We start from the raw sequence: 14,859 nt of genomic DNA, 5'->3' as shown, positions 1-14,859 counted from the left end.
CCCAACACATGTACAGCATAGGACTGCCTGGTCTGACCTTAGGGAGAAAAGATGCACCTAATCCTCAAGAGACTGGAGTCTCCAGGGTGGGGAATTCTGATGGGGTGGGCACTGGGAGGGGAAGGACAGAGACAGGGAAAGTGGGGGTGGGAGGGAGCAAGGAAGTATGGGATGTGGAACAGTCAGAGAGTAGAACAGGAGGGAAATAAAATCTGGACTGTCGAAAAGATTAAATTAGAATAAAAAAAAACTATTGTATTTCAATGGAGTTACTTAGGGTTGCTTATAGCAACATGGGTAAGCTATGGGAAACTGCATCACTGAAAAAGAAAAAGAATTATAAATTATTTGAAGTCTGCTTATGCTTAAACCTTAAGGCATTCCCTTAAGATCTCTAAAATCTGTATACAACATGGGACCAGGCAAGATTCCCATCAGTATCTTCTATTAAGTGGCCATTCATCCTTAAAGAGGGATGGGGGTTACTAAGCACTTTCCTGGTTCCTAAAATTGTTAATGTAATAGGTCCAGTCTTGTGATTTTCTTCTTTGGGCAATCACAACTCTAAAGCGTTCAAGCAAACAATTGCCATACCATGTCCAAAGAATAACATTACATAGCATCTCAGGGAGCAAGTATGACACTTTTCTGTTTCTTTTCCTCTTTTCTTTCTCTTTTAAGTAACTGAGGATCAAATAAACAGCAACACTGCATCTAAGGTGAGCCATAGCTCTGCAATGGCTTTTAATGCTTGAAGACATGAATATAAACAGAAAATAGGTTTGTACGGAAGTGTTATTCACATCATTATTTTTCCATTTATCTATTTTTGTTCATTTATTTATTTAATTTTCCTTTTGCTCTTCAAGAAGAGACATTAATGTTTATTAGGCAGTCATTGCAGGATTTTATTGTGCAGTTGCTTGCTTTCTCTGGAAAAAAAAATTCCCATAGATAAAGTCACTACTGATCCATATGGTACATAGGATCCTTTGCATTTTCTTGCTCACGACCTGACTCAGTTTCTTTTTCCTTCACTTCTGCATTCTTGAAACACTCACAAGCCAACTTTGGTTTCAGTGTGGTTTGACAGAACCCAACAAGCCTGAACTTAACTGAATCAGAAAGGTAATTTTATGTGTTAAACTTTAGTAAGCTAAGTTAATCGTTGTGTAATTGTCCCCTTCATAAATGAAAGTTTAAAGATTTTACTTTTTCATCTTTTTCATTTATCGAAAATAGTTTCTTTTTTAATACAAGATATTCTGATTGGAGCTTCTCCTCCTTCTATTCTCCCCATCTTCTTAACACTTTCCTTCCACTCCATATCCACTCCCAGTTTGTCCCCTTGGAAAAGAATGGGCTTCTAAAGGATAATCACTAAACATGGCAGAGATCAGTACCTCACCCAGTCACCATCAGAGAGGCTTCATTCAGCAGAAGAGCGGAACAAATGCAGAGACCCACAGCCAGACATTATTCATTGAGAGAGAGAGAGAGAGAGAGAGAGAGAGAGAGAGAGAGAGAGAGAGAGAGAGACTGTATTAAAGGACCTCCTCAATTTCCTCCCTCCCAGAGCTCAGGCAATCCCAGGGAAGATGAAGCGGAAAGATGGAAAGATGGTAGGAACAAGAGGGGATGGAGAACTCCAGGTCAACACAGCCCTATGAGTCAATGAACAAAGGTGGGTATGAACTCACAGAGATGGAAATCGCAAGCATGAGGCCTATGGGGGTCTGTACAAGGTCCTCTGTTTATATTGACTTAGTATTTAAATGAGACCTAGATGTGAGAATGGGTGGTTCTCTGAGAGATGTGCCTGATCTTCGGACTCTTTTCCTCTTCTTGGGTTGCTGTGTACATATTCAATATACTAGTTTTTGCTTCACCGTACTTGGAATTAACCTTGCTCTAGTATTTTGTATCTGAAATGTGCTATTCACTGCAGAAATAGATATTCTGTAGGGTTAGCTGTTGTTGTTGTTTTCTGCTTTTCTTCTTGGAATCTATACTGCTTATCTGTTTCTGACGAGGCATGCTCACTACTTGCCAGTTGAATTTAAAATGCTTGGGCTGGCAAGATTGCTTAGTGGTTAAAGACTCTTACCAGTAGAATTGACTACCTAAATTTGATCGTCGGTATACATATGCCTACATGGTGGAAGATGACTTTATGTCTTTAATGTTCATATAGTACCATGGCTTTTGTGTACGCAGATACACACACACATACACACTAAGGTGTAAAACAAAGATGCTTTAAGCAGCTTTACACAACACTCATATGAATAGGTCTACTCCACCCCGTGTGCACACTTATAATATATGAATATCAAACTATACTAGAATCCAAGGGAAAATGTATGTTCCTTCTTGCTCCTGCTCCCCCCCCCAAAAAAAACCAGTAATATCAATCCCCCAATTTTTCGCCCATTTTGTGAAATCAGACCTTTAAGAGTTTAAAAGACTCCAGGAATTGCATCAGAATGACTCTGCTCATTAATTGGTTTAAGAGGTATGTCATAAATTCTATTATATACTAAGACTTGTCTGTTAATATTATCTTAAACTGTTCTAATCGGGAAATTAAATTATAATTGTTGGAGTCATATTCCCCTTTTCTGTGCCATGCCCACCCAGATAGGGATGTTACTGCATCAATAAAAATACTTTCCTGCTTAATCAGAATGGGTTGTTGCATGCTTACCTAAGGACTATGTTAAATATGCACTTTGACATTCTTATGCATTTGCATTCATTGACTAGGAAACAATTGAAAATTGTATAAACAATTATAAAATTAGAGTAGTCATATTCATTTCCACACTAGGGTAGACTAATATCTAGGACTTACCATAAGATTATTTCAAGCCTAGAGTGTTCTTCACTCACAGGAACGCTGTCTATGCTGTTTTCCCACCATAGCTAAATAATCAAGATAACTGATAACAACAAAGAGATAGAATTCTCTGTTATTGTGCTTCATTCCCTATATTATAATCAAGTTCACAAATCTGATTTCTCAATATATGTTCAAAGATTATATCTGGTGTGATCTTATGTGATAAAATGTGATCATGACTTAAATGTTGGTTCATGCATAAAGAAGTTCATACTATGGTAGCGCACCCCTTTAATCCCAGCACTCCAGAGACAGAGGCAGGCAGATTTCTGAGTTCCAGGTCAGCCAGGACTATGCAGAGAAGCCCTGTATGGAAAAACTTAAACCAAAAAAAAAAAAAAAATCATACAAAGAATAGTTTAAGGTTAAAAAACATATTTCAGGTAGGCAGGAGTCTCTGGTTTCAATCCTCAGTATTTAAAAATAACAACAACAACACAAGTAATCAAGTAATAACTTAGAACAGTGTAATACAATGAACATCTGTGTTCAAACTAAATTTGAGCATTAATATTGACTATTATTCTTCTCCCATAATATCTCTTCCTCAGTTATCTAAAAGTTATTCAGTAAAGAAATGACAGATCATTATAATTGTCTGTAACTGTAAATTCAGCAAGTGTTCTCCTTAATATAAGACTTTCTCATTTATTTTTGATATTGTTTCTGGTAGGAATTCTATACTATTAAAATAAGTTAAATTATATGTTTTTATTCAACTCTCAGATTGATCCATGCTCTATTTATTGCTAATATTTCATCAATAAATTAGAAAATTTAACAACTTAATTTAAAAAAAATTAGAGATTTTAGTTCACAGCTTATAAAGGAGCCTCCCATGCCCATTAGCAAAAAAAAAAAAAAAAAAAAAAAAAAAAAAAAAAAAAAAAAAAAAAAAAAAAAAAAAAAAAAAAAAAAAAAAAAAAAAAAAAAAAAATTGAAAGAAGAAACCTGAGAATAAATGTCTATCAAATAAATTAGTAATTACCTCTGTGAATATGACGATTTATTTATTCAGTAGTATTTGCTAAATTAGCATTATGAGGTGATACAATACCTCTCTATAATAATCACATTGCAAGATCTCAGCCAAAAATCATTTTAGCTTTGACCTTTCACTTTTTTACCAAATGAAATTTGTCCTATCGGTCCATTATATTTACATTTGTGGTTTATATAAATGTGGTTTGTTTTGTTTTAAGATAGAGTCTCACTACACAGTTGATACTGGCCTCAAGTTCATAACAATTTTGCTTCAGTCTCTCAGTTGCTAGGATTATAGGTATGAGCTACTCTGCTGAGATATATATATATATCTCAAAACATTCATGGGAGGAAATATGGAGACAAAGTATGGAGTAGAGACTGAAAGAAAGGAAAGGTCATCCAGAGACTGCCCTACCTGGGGATCCATCCCATATTCAGTCACTAAACCCAGGCACTATTGTGAATGCCAAGAAATGCTTGCTGACAGGACTGATATGGCTGTCTCCTGAGAGGCATGCAAATACAGAGGTGGATGCTTGCAGGCAACCATTGGACTGAGTGTGGGTTCCCCAATGGAGGAGTTAGAGAAAGGCCTGAAGGAGCTGAAGGGATTTGCAACCCCATAGGCAGAATAACAATATCAACAAACTAGACACCCTAGAGCCCTCAGGGACAAAAACACCAACCAAAGAGGGACATGGAGAGACCCATGTCTCCAGCTGGATATGTAGCACAAGATGGCCTTGTCTGGTATCAACGGGAGGAAGGTTCCTGTGAAGGCTCAATGTCCCAGTGTAGGGGAATGTCAGGGCAGGGAGGCAGGAGTGGGTGGGTGGATGGGTGGGTGAACATTCTCAAAGAAGAAGGGGGAGGGGAAATGTGATAGGGGGTTTCACAGAGGGAAACAAGGAAAGGGGATAACATTTGGGATGTAAATAAAAAAATATATCATAAAAGAGGAAAAACCACACACACACACAAATACACACACACACACACAATATCTCATGTAATTGAATTCCTATTTTTATTTGATTTAAATATATTTAATGTATCAAGACATTATATTAAACTCTAATGATTATATTTTAAAAGATACATAAACACAAAGCCAACACACAGCTAGAGATTTGTTTGAGGTAAACAGATCCAAGCTCTGACTTTAATACTGGATACTATCATAGCATGCACAAGCAAGAGATTCAAGCATACAGCATACTATGAAAAACACTGACAGACCAGACTGGAAAAGCTGAGTGTCATTTTTTAAGACACTAAAGGTATAATTTCCAGCCTGCAGAGTAAAAGTGGCCAAGAGGATTTCATTTCTTACCAAGAGAACAAACTGTTGCCTCTTGTGTTGCCTGTCTTGTTGACGTATCAGCATAAGCCAGTCTGCAATGACAAGGTCAGTAGTTCTTGGCCTCTAGTCTCCATGAGACATTGTAATGTGACCTGAGTCTAGTTGTTCAGAAATTCAGAAATGTGATTTTTTATGGCAAATCACAGTTCTTGGGAAATTATGTCTGTCAGAGTGCTTTCAGCATATTTGTAACCAGAAAACAACAGGTAGACAACAGATAACTACAGTTATAGTCAGATAACTATAGGTAGGCTGTCCATTTAACCTAACGGATCAGTTTCAGCTCCTGTTATGCTCAGGAAAGAGAATATGTGATATTTCCATCTTCACATGCAGCATTCACAGTTCTCAGAATTTCTATGAAAATTAATTTTTAATAATATACATTTATTTGCACAAATTTTTCCCTGGTTAAAAATTACTATTGTCTGTATTTTAGTTTTTAATCCTTCAGGACAATGTAACTGCGTCTGCTGTCTTTATCTCCCAGGGACTAACTCTCCACTTCTCTCCAGGCTCCTCTTAATGAACGAACATGCTTTTCATTCTACCTCTTGTGTGTTTCTTGTTGAACAGCCTGTGACACTTATCATAACCTTACCAGCACCCAAATTAAATAGATGATATATACCAGGGCTCAGAGAGCAGAGATTTCTGATTTTCAATGTCATTTGGTTTATAAATATGGGTGCAAGCCTTTCATCCTAAAAGACAGACTATCTGTAATCATCTAATTATCTGTAGATTAAAAACTAAAACCTGTCTGTGCAACATTAAAGATTAACAGGAAAAGCTAATGAAACAAATATCACCAACACATTTTACAAGGAAATGGATTATTGGTCAACATTTTATTTTAAAAATTCAGCTATTTGTAAATCATAGCAATAAACATATCTGCCTATTGGTTTCAGATTCTAGGAATGCAGTAGAAAAGAAAGACATTTATACTATAGTTTTTAATCATAATTTGTATATTACTTTTAAATAATACAGCTGCTAAGAGATTGAGGGGATGGGAGGAAAATAATCCAGAAAATATGAACTGCAATTCAGACCCTAAACCTCTGTAAAATCTGGGTACATGTGTTGGCCCACAAGTAATGCTATTTATTGGGGAATCTACAGACGTATATGTAAACACACAGAAACACATTTATATACATGTGTTCCACGCACAGAAACCCACACACAGGAACAGATATAAAAAAAAACCCTACCAACTTTTAATATCCAAACATATTAGTTACATTATATATAACTTTAACTCTTTTGAGTCCCATAGCAAGCCTAATGCTATAGATGAAAACTTGTTTTGTTCAATAGATAAAGAATTAGATTTAGAATGACAATGTACAATGACTAAATTGCCATTACTACAGCACAGAAATGATTGAAACTAGTGATGTGCTGGTATAGCATATTATATAAAGAATATCAGATTCCATCTCTCAGGAACAAATATTTGATTTTGCTTCTGAATTGTAATTTTTAGGAAAAACACAACTGATAATTTAATATAAATTATTCGAAATTCTGTCACAAGCAAGCTATGTGGTCTGAGGCAGTTATTTAGTCTTTCACAACCTGTGTTTCACAGAACAGAGGATTTAATGTAAGAAACAACAAGTAGCAGACTTATTTTTTAATTAGATATTTTCTTTATTTACATTTCAAATGCTATTCCGAATGTTCCCTATACCCTACCCCTGCCCCTGCCTCTGCTCCCTTACCCACCGACTCCCACTTCTTGGCCCTGGCATTCCCCTGTACTGTGGCATATATAGTTTGTAAGACCAAGGGACCTCTCTTCCCAATGATGGCGGAATAGGCCATCTTCTGCTACATATGTAGCTAGAGACTTGAGCTCTGGGGGTACTGGTTAGTTCCTATTTTTGTTCCACCTATAGGGTAATAGCAGACTTTTCTTTGAAACATTGTACATTTTCTTTTAGAATTTTTGTTAGAACTTAATGTTTTAAACAATGAACTCAAATGGTTTTATATCCTCCAACTGTAAGACATTTCTGAAAATCTTATTTCTCCCATGATATAAAAATTGTAAGTCAACGGTTTAATTCTACTTACACCTGGTAAAACTTACCTTTAAAAGGAAATGCCCTTTTGCATTCTTGGAGTTGGAGTGATTTAAGTGGCTATGAGATTCCTGACAGGCTCTGCCAGAGGTTCACAAATACAGAGGTAGATGCTTGCAGCCAACTATTGGACTGAACACGTGGCCCCCAATGGAGGAGTTAGAGAACAGACTGAAGGAGACGAAGGCATTTGCAACCCAATGGGAAGAACAACAATATCAACCAACCAGAACTCCCAGAGTTCCCAGGGACTAAATCCCCAACCAAGGAGTACATATGGAGGGACCCATTGCTCCAGCTGCATATGTATCAGAGGATGGCCTTGTTGGTCATCAGAAGGGGGAGAGGCCTTTGGTTCATGAAGGCTCTATGCCCCAGTGTAGGGAAATGCCAGGGCAGGGAGGTGAGAGTGTATCCTTAGTTGGGGAACTCCCTCATAGAAGCGGGGGGGGGGGGAGGAGAGATGGGATAGGGGGTTTCCATAGGGGAAATCCCGAAATGTTATAACATTTGTAATATAAATAAATTAAAATATCCAATAAAAAACAAAGATTCCTTTTTCCATTCATTTTCTTTTGCCTAATCCTACTCCTAGAATTATCTAATCTTTAAAGATGGAGGTCAGACCACAGTTCATGGGGAAAAGAAATAGTCAACCCAGATTTAAAATAAAAGTCTGTGACTATTCTGGCCCTGTGTGCTTACTAACCTTGTTTGGTCATAGCCATTTCTTTTTAAAATAAAATACGTAGCTGAGGTACTTTCATTTGATTCTGGTACGGTTTTTGTGTATATGTCCATAACACCAAAATTATTCTTTGTTTCTTGTTTTTTCAAAAACAATTTTTATTAGATATTTTCTTCATTTATATTTCAAATGCTATCCCGAAAGTCTCCTATACCCTCCCTCCACCCTGCTCCCCAACCCACCCAATCCTGATTCCTGGCCCTGGCATTTCCCCTGTACTTGGGCATATAATCTTTGCAAGACCAAGGGCCTGTCCTCCCACTCATGGCCAACTAGGCCATCCTCTGCTACATATGCAGCTAGAGGCATAAGCTCTGGGGGTACTGGTTAGTTCATATTCTTGATCCTCCTATAGTGTTGCAGACCCCTTCAGCTATTGGGTACTTTCTCTAGCTCCTCCATGGGGGACCTGAATTCCATCTAATAGACGACTGTGAGCATGCACTTCTGTATTAGCCAGGCACTGGCATAGCCTCACAAGAGAGAGCTATGTCAGAGTCCTGTCAGCAAAATCTTGCTGGCATATGCAATAGTGTCTGGGTTTGGTGACTGTATATGGAATGGATCCCCAGGTGGGGCAGTCTCTGGATTGTCCTTTCTTCTGTCGCAGCTCTGAATTTTGTCTCTGTAACTCTTTCCATGGGTATTTTGTTCCCCATTATAAGAAGGAACAAAGTATCCACACTTTGGTCTTCCTTCTTCTTGATTTTTATGTGTTTTGCAAATTGTATCTTGGGTATTTTAAGTTCTGTGCAGTAGAATCAGCTTTAGCGCAGTAGCTAGATATAAAATTAATTCAAACAAATCAGAGGCCTTTCTCTACACAAAGGATAAAGAGGCTGACAAAGAAATTAAGGAAACAACACCCTTCATAATAGTCACAAATAATATAAAATGCCTTGGTGTGACTCTAACTAAGGAAGTGAAAGATCTGTATGATAAGAACTTCAAGTCTCTGAAGAAAGAAATCTAAGAAGATCTCAGAAGATGAAAAGATCTCCCATACTCTTGGAATGGCAGGATCAATACAGTAAAAATGGTTATCTTGCTAAAAGCAATCTACAGATTCATGCAATCCCCATCAAAATTCCAACTAAATTCTTCACAGAGTTAGAAAGGGCAATTTGCAAATTGATCTGGAATAACAAAAAACCTAGGATAGCAAAAACTATTCTCAACAATAAAAGAACCTCTGGTGGAATCACCATGCCTGACCTCAAGCTGTATTACAGAGCAATTGTGATATAAACTGCATGGTACTTGTACAGGGACATACAGATAGATCAATGAAATAGAACTGAAGACCCAGAAATGATCCCACACACTTATTGTCACTTGATCTTTGACAAAGGAGGTAAAATCTTTTCCAGTGGAAAAGACAGCATTTTCAACAAATGTTGCTGGCACAATATCATATAGAAGCACGCAAATTGATCCATTTTTATCTCCTTGTACAAAGCTCAAGTCTAAGTGGATCAAGAAACTCCACATAGAACCAGACGCACTAAAACTTATAAAGGAGAAAGTGGGGAAAAGCCTCAAAAGTATGGCACAATGGAAAAATTCCTGAGCAGAACAACAGTGGCTTGTACTGTAAGATCCAGAATCAACAAATGGGACCTCATAAAATTGCAAAGTTTCTGTAAGGCAAAAGACACTTTCAATAAGACAAAAAGGCCACCAACAGATTGGGAAAGGATCTTTACCAATCCTAATCTGATAGGGGACTAATATCCAATATATACAAAGAACTTTTTGTTTCTTTTATCAACGTTGAGAACACATGAGGTTTTCTATGAGGAAACAATATTGTTACTATAGAAAAATCTGATCTTTTAATGCATTTTCTGCTCATTTGTTTGTATTAAAGATATAATTTTTTACTTAATTGAAATGTCATATAATGTATACTCATTGTATTCATTCACCGTTCCTTTCCAAACTCTTCTCTGATCTCCTCACATCCCTACCACTTTCTATGCTCTCACAGTATAGAATATCCTGGCATTTAGCTCGGAGAGATCCCTCTGCCTTTGCCTCTAGAATCTGAGAATTTAACGTTTGAGCTACCAAGCTCATTGAGCATCTGGATATAAGTAGCTGGAAACAAAATTAAAATGTTTATATTTTTTTATTTTTAGTATTTGCTTAGTTTAATTGGCATAACCATTCTCACATAATCATTTGCTATACTGTGTTGGTTTTTATTCATGTCTGCATTAAATGGTGATAAACTCAGGAAAATGCTTTTCAAATGGTAGATATGGATCTTCAAAAGAAAAATTCCATCATTTATTTTCGTTCTATTAACCTGTTTTTGTTAGTTTAGATTATACTATGCACATTTATAGTTTGTCTCCTGGCCACTGCTAGCGTCTGGTCTGATCACATGTTACAGTTCTATGGACAGGTCATATTCAAAGTTGGTATGGCATTAAACTGTGCTGTAGTTTGCTTTTCTTTTTCTGTGGAAAAACTCTATGACTAAAATCAAATTGGGGGATGAAAGGGTTTACTCCAGCTTATGCATGTTGAAATCACAGTCCATCATTGAGGGAAGTCTGGCAAAAACTGAAGCAGAAACCATTGAGGAAAGCTACTCACTGGCTTTCTCTTTCCAGCTCTTGATCAGCTAGTTTTCTTATATAGACCAGATCCACCCAGCTAACCCCTCTAGCATCAATTAACAAATAAGCAAGTGTCCCATGAATATAGTCATATACCTTTCTGATCTGGACCATAGATTGTGACCCTAGGTTGTGTCAATTTGAGAATAACATTAAGCAGGACAAATGGCAAAGTTGGTTAAAACTCTACATGATATATGAACTCAATAACACAATATGAAGGAAGATATGCATAATTCAGAATATCATTAATTCTGCATGGGGAGAATAGAATCTCAGAAAATTGTTATTCAGGAAGCCAAAAAAGAAATTCAAATATTATTTGGGGATTCTCTATAAAGAACAATATGAAAGCATTCTGTATTGCTTGTGTAGAATTATAATTGAAAGAGAAAAACTCATGACAACAATGTCATCCACCAGCATTCATTTTATATTTTATTTCATTCACATTCTTTTTCCTTAAACTATATTAAACATCCAAGTCCTGTATTTGCAATACAGTTTTGCAGTAGCACATAATTCTTGATGTTACTGACTTTAAATATGGCTATATGTTCACATTTTCTATTTTATCTAAATTTGGAATAACAGAGACTATAAATTTTATTCCAGAAATCGTTGTGGAAATTAATTGAAAATGTTAAAAACTAGTTTTTAGCCTCTACATTTTCCATATATTTATTCAATGAAGGTTATATGTTAATTATATTCATCCACCTTCTTCCAGCTTCCCTTAGGACCCCAAATCCTATCTCTCACCCAGTTTCATGTCCTCTTTGTTTGTTTTTCTCATCAATAACCACCTGAGTCCAATTAGTACTACCTACATGCGCATGGGTGTGTAGTCATTTGCTGGAACCTGATCAAGCTGCCAGCTGCTGCAACCTCAGAGGAGAGTGACTTACCCTCCCTCAGAAGCCAACAATGGCAATAGCTTTCTCTACAGGGATGCAGCCTCTGCCCCCTCTTCTCTGCTGGCATTTTTTAACTAGCTTGATTTTGTGCAAGCCTTGTTCAGATGAGTGGCAGCTGTTGTGAGTTCATTTTTGTACAACAGCCATGCCAGGTCAATAAGTCAACATTTCACGCTGGCCTTACCACACTCTAATGCTTATATTCCTTCTGACCCCTAAAATACAAAGACCCCTAAGCTTTGGATGGTGTGAGTATGCAAGCAAGGTATGCTCCCTTGAGAAATAGTGGCATGAAGTTTATGCGGATTTCAGTTTAATGTGAGGCTGTTCATGCTTATGTTATCCTGGACACAATCCCATGCCTGAGGAGGCTATAGGTACTAAAGGAGAAGCTACTGTTGTTTTGCTACATAGTCATGCTCTTGGTCTACATTCTAAATATTTACATTTAAACCTGGGGGCTCTCTGCTTTGGTCAGAGAAGGTTCTCTTTGCTGTGGGTAGTGAGTGTGTGTCATGCAGAGATGCGGGGTTGGTCGATATTCTGATAATAAAAAATTATGAGGTTATCAGCTGTGGATGGGTCATCGGCACACTGTGATCAAAGAACTGTGTTGACCTGTAATGATTGGACCATTTGATGTTAATATAATTGCAGGTAAGGCTGGTTTTGAATCTTCTGTATTGCTCTTTCATTTCCTGTACCATTTGTCCCTTTGTCTCTCCTTTTTGTCATCTTTTGTACTTGCTCCTTTTATCATTTCCTTTTCTCACTTAGATTAGATTTTTTTTTTGTTATGGTTCCTATTAAAATTTTCTGATGGTTTCCTTAAAGAATGGCCACCCACTTTAATATGAGAAAAATATACATTTATATTATTATAGTTGACAAAATAAACTTTAAAATATGTAAAACAAGGCCAAAGTATTATAATAGGTGCATAAAATAATACTATACATTTGTCTATATCTAATACAGCTTAATCATTGATACTATACGTTATATATGTATAGTATATGAATATACTTTTATTAGAATTTTTAAATTTTCTATATACTTATCAAAAGTATATTAGGTATTAATCATATCATTTGCCATCTCCCTCCAACTGCTCTTAATATATTTAGTATAGTATATATATAGTATATATAGTAAATATATAGCATATAATATAATAAATTTATAGATTTTATATGTAAACATATATGTGTTTATATGATAATGAATTATATTATATATATTTTCATAACATAAAGTAATTTTTCTTTGCTGTATTGCCTTCAGCTTGTCATCTGAGAGTGTTATTTCTCAATATGCCAAAATAGTTTTATTTTATACTAGACATGGTGTAGAGTGTGTTTTTTAAAATTTTAGACTATTTATGAAGATTGTTGATTTGTGTCTTGTTAACATTCATTGATCTCTTGAACCTGTGGAGACTTGATATTAAGGTCTTTAGAGCAGAACATATCAGTTTGTTCTCCTTCTGAATGACTATTAATAACTCAGTTGAATAACTAAAATCTTTGTCCCTTTAACAGTTACATATGTATTCACACAACAAAATATGTTTTGAGCCATGTAGTTTAGAAAGTGTGACTGCCATTTCATTCTTGAGTCTGGGCTTAGTTACTCCAAATTTTACCTTTAAAAAAAACACACATTGTATTTAATGTGAATATTAAACATTCCTTGTTCAAAGAGTCTAATTTCCTGGTGTCCTCTATTTTCAGACCACCTACACTCTTGCTTTGGTTTCCAATTTGTGTTTCATACATGACACAGAATATATATTCAGAAAGAGGACTATATATGGAGCTCAGTTGTAATACTTACCTAAAGTTTAAAGTAGATAGTAAAGCACCATTTACACTGTGAATAACCAAAATATAACAGCCTCATTATATTGATATGTATGTATGTATTGCAAAATCAGATGAACATAAATATCCACAAACACACACAAATTAAAATATACACACAAGCATGCATGCACTTGGATACACACACACACACACACACACACACACACACAAATATAATTATATATACTATAGCTCTAACCAACAATTGGGCCTGGCAGGGTCTTTTGAAATCACAAAACCCCTTCCTAAGTTACACCTATAAAACCAAAGTTCCTCATTTTTCCCAAAAACAGTTTCACTAATTTGTATCAAACATTCAAATATGTTAGTCTATAAGGCAGTTATGATTCAAGTCTTGGCACCCCTTGACATGCTTGCTACACTGTTGCTTCTATTCTTTATGCCTCGCTTTTTTGATTTCCCATTCTAGGAGCCTTCCTTTGCTCTGCATTCCTCTGAGTCTGAGTCAAGTGCTCTATCTTTAATATAAGTAAATATGTCACTTTCTGCTTACCTTATATTCTGTTCAACTTCCTATTCATTGAACTCTTTTCTATGTAACATTCACCTCCGGATTCACCTCACAAAAAGTACATATTCAACCCCTAAGATTGAGCTCAAATTCTACATTCTCTCAATATAGTCTCCTCAATCAAGAAAAATGGAATATTTACCTGCTGTTGCAGTAAAACTTTGAGCACAGTCTCTTAGTATTTTAAATTAATTATATCATTTTTGAGATTGTGTTCTCTTCATCTTTGTATGCTTTACTCCTCTACTCTTATACAGATAGGATGGAATGACTTAAATTGGTGGAAAGCAAATTAGTATGTGAAAAAAAAATCACACTTTTGGTAATCATTATGAGACATTTACTGCTTTAAATGAAGTAACTCTGATTTTCATAACACCTTCCGATGACTGTAATATTGAACAGAACAAAAATCAAGCAACAGCAAGAACCGATTTTAAACAGTTCCAATAATAGCTACTCTGTTTATGCACAAGAATCCTTATTCTACTACTCCTGAATTCATAACAGAAATTGGTTTTCTACAGTCCATATTCTTTCCACTAAGATAAGGTAGCATTGTACCATCAGTATGGTAGCAGAGTGTACTATTTGACATTGTGTGAATGACATTTTAAGGTATAAGAAAACTCAAAATTTTAAGCTGGCACCATAAATATAGACCAAGAGAAAATAAGCATCAAAAAAAGTTAGAGGGACTATTGTACATGAGGACTCAATTTACATTTCCGCCCATTCCTCTTTGCCATGAAAGTTCTCTATCCCTCTTACTCCTCTCAGTTTAATTTACTACATTTTAAATCATCATTGCTGCACACATAC

General features: G+C 35.9%; 1 pseudogene; it reads left to right on the top strand.

The window, feature by feature from the left end:
• Window positions 1-293: 293 nt before the first annotated feature.
• Window positions 294-14,859, top strand: part of LOC110328908 — a 111,954-nt pseudogene continuing 97,388 nt past the window's right edge.

Source organism: Mus pahari, chromosome 11, assembly GCF_900095145.1.
Source record: "Mus pahari chromosome 11, PAHARI_EIJ_v1.1, whole genome shotgun sequence".
Taxonomy (NCBI): Eukaryota; Metazoa; Chordata; class Mammalia; order Rodentia; family Muridae; genus Mus; species Mus pahari.
The sequence above is the reverse complement of the archived record's forward strand: the minus strand, read 5'-3'. Positions and strand labels throughout refer to the sequence as shown.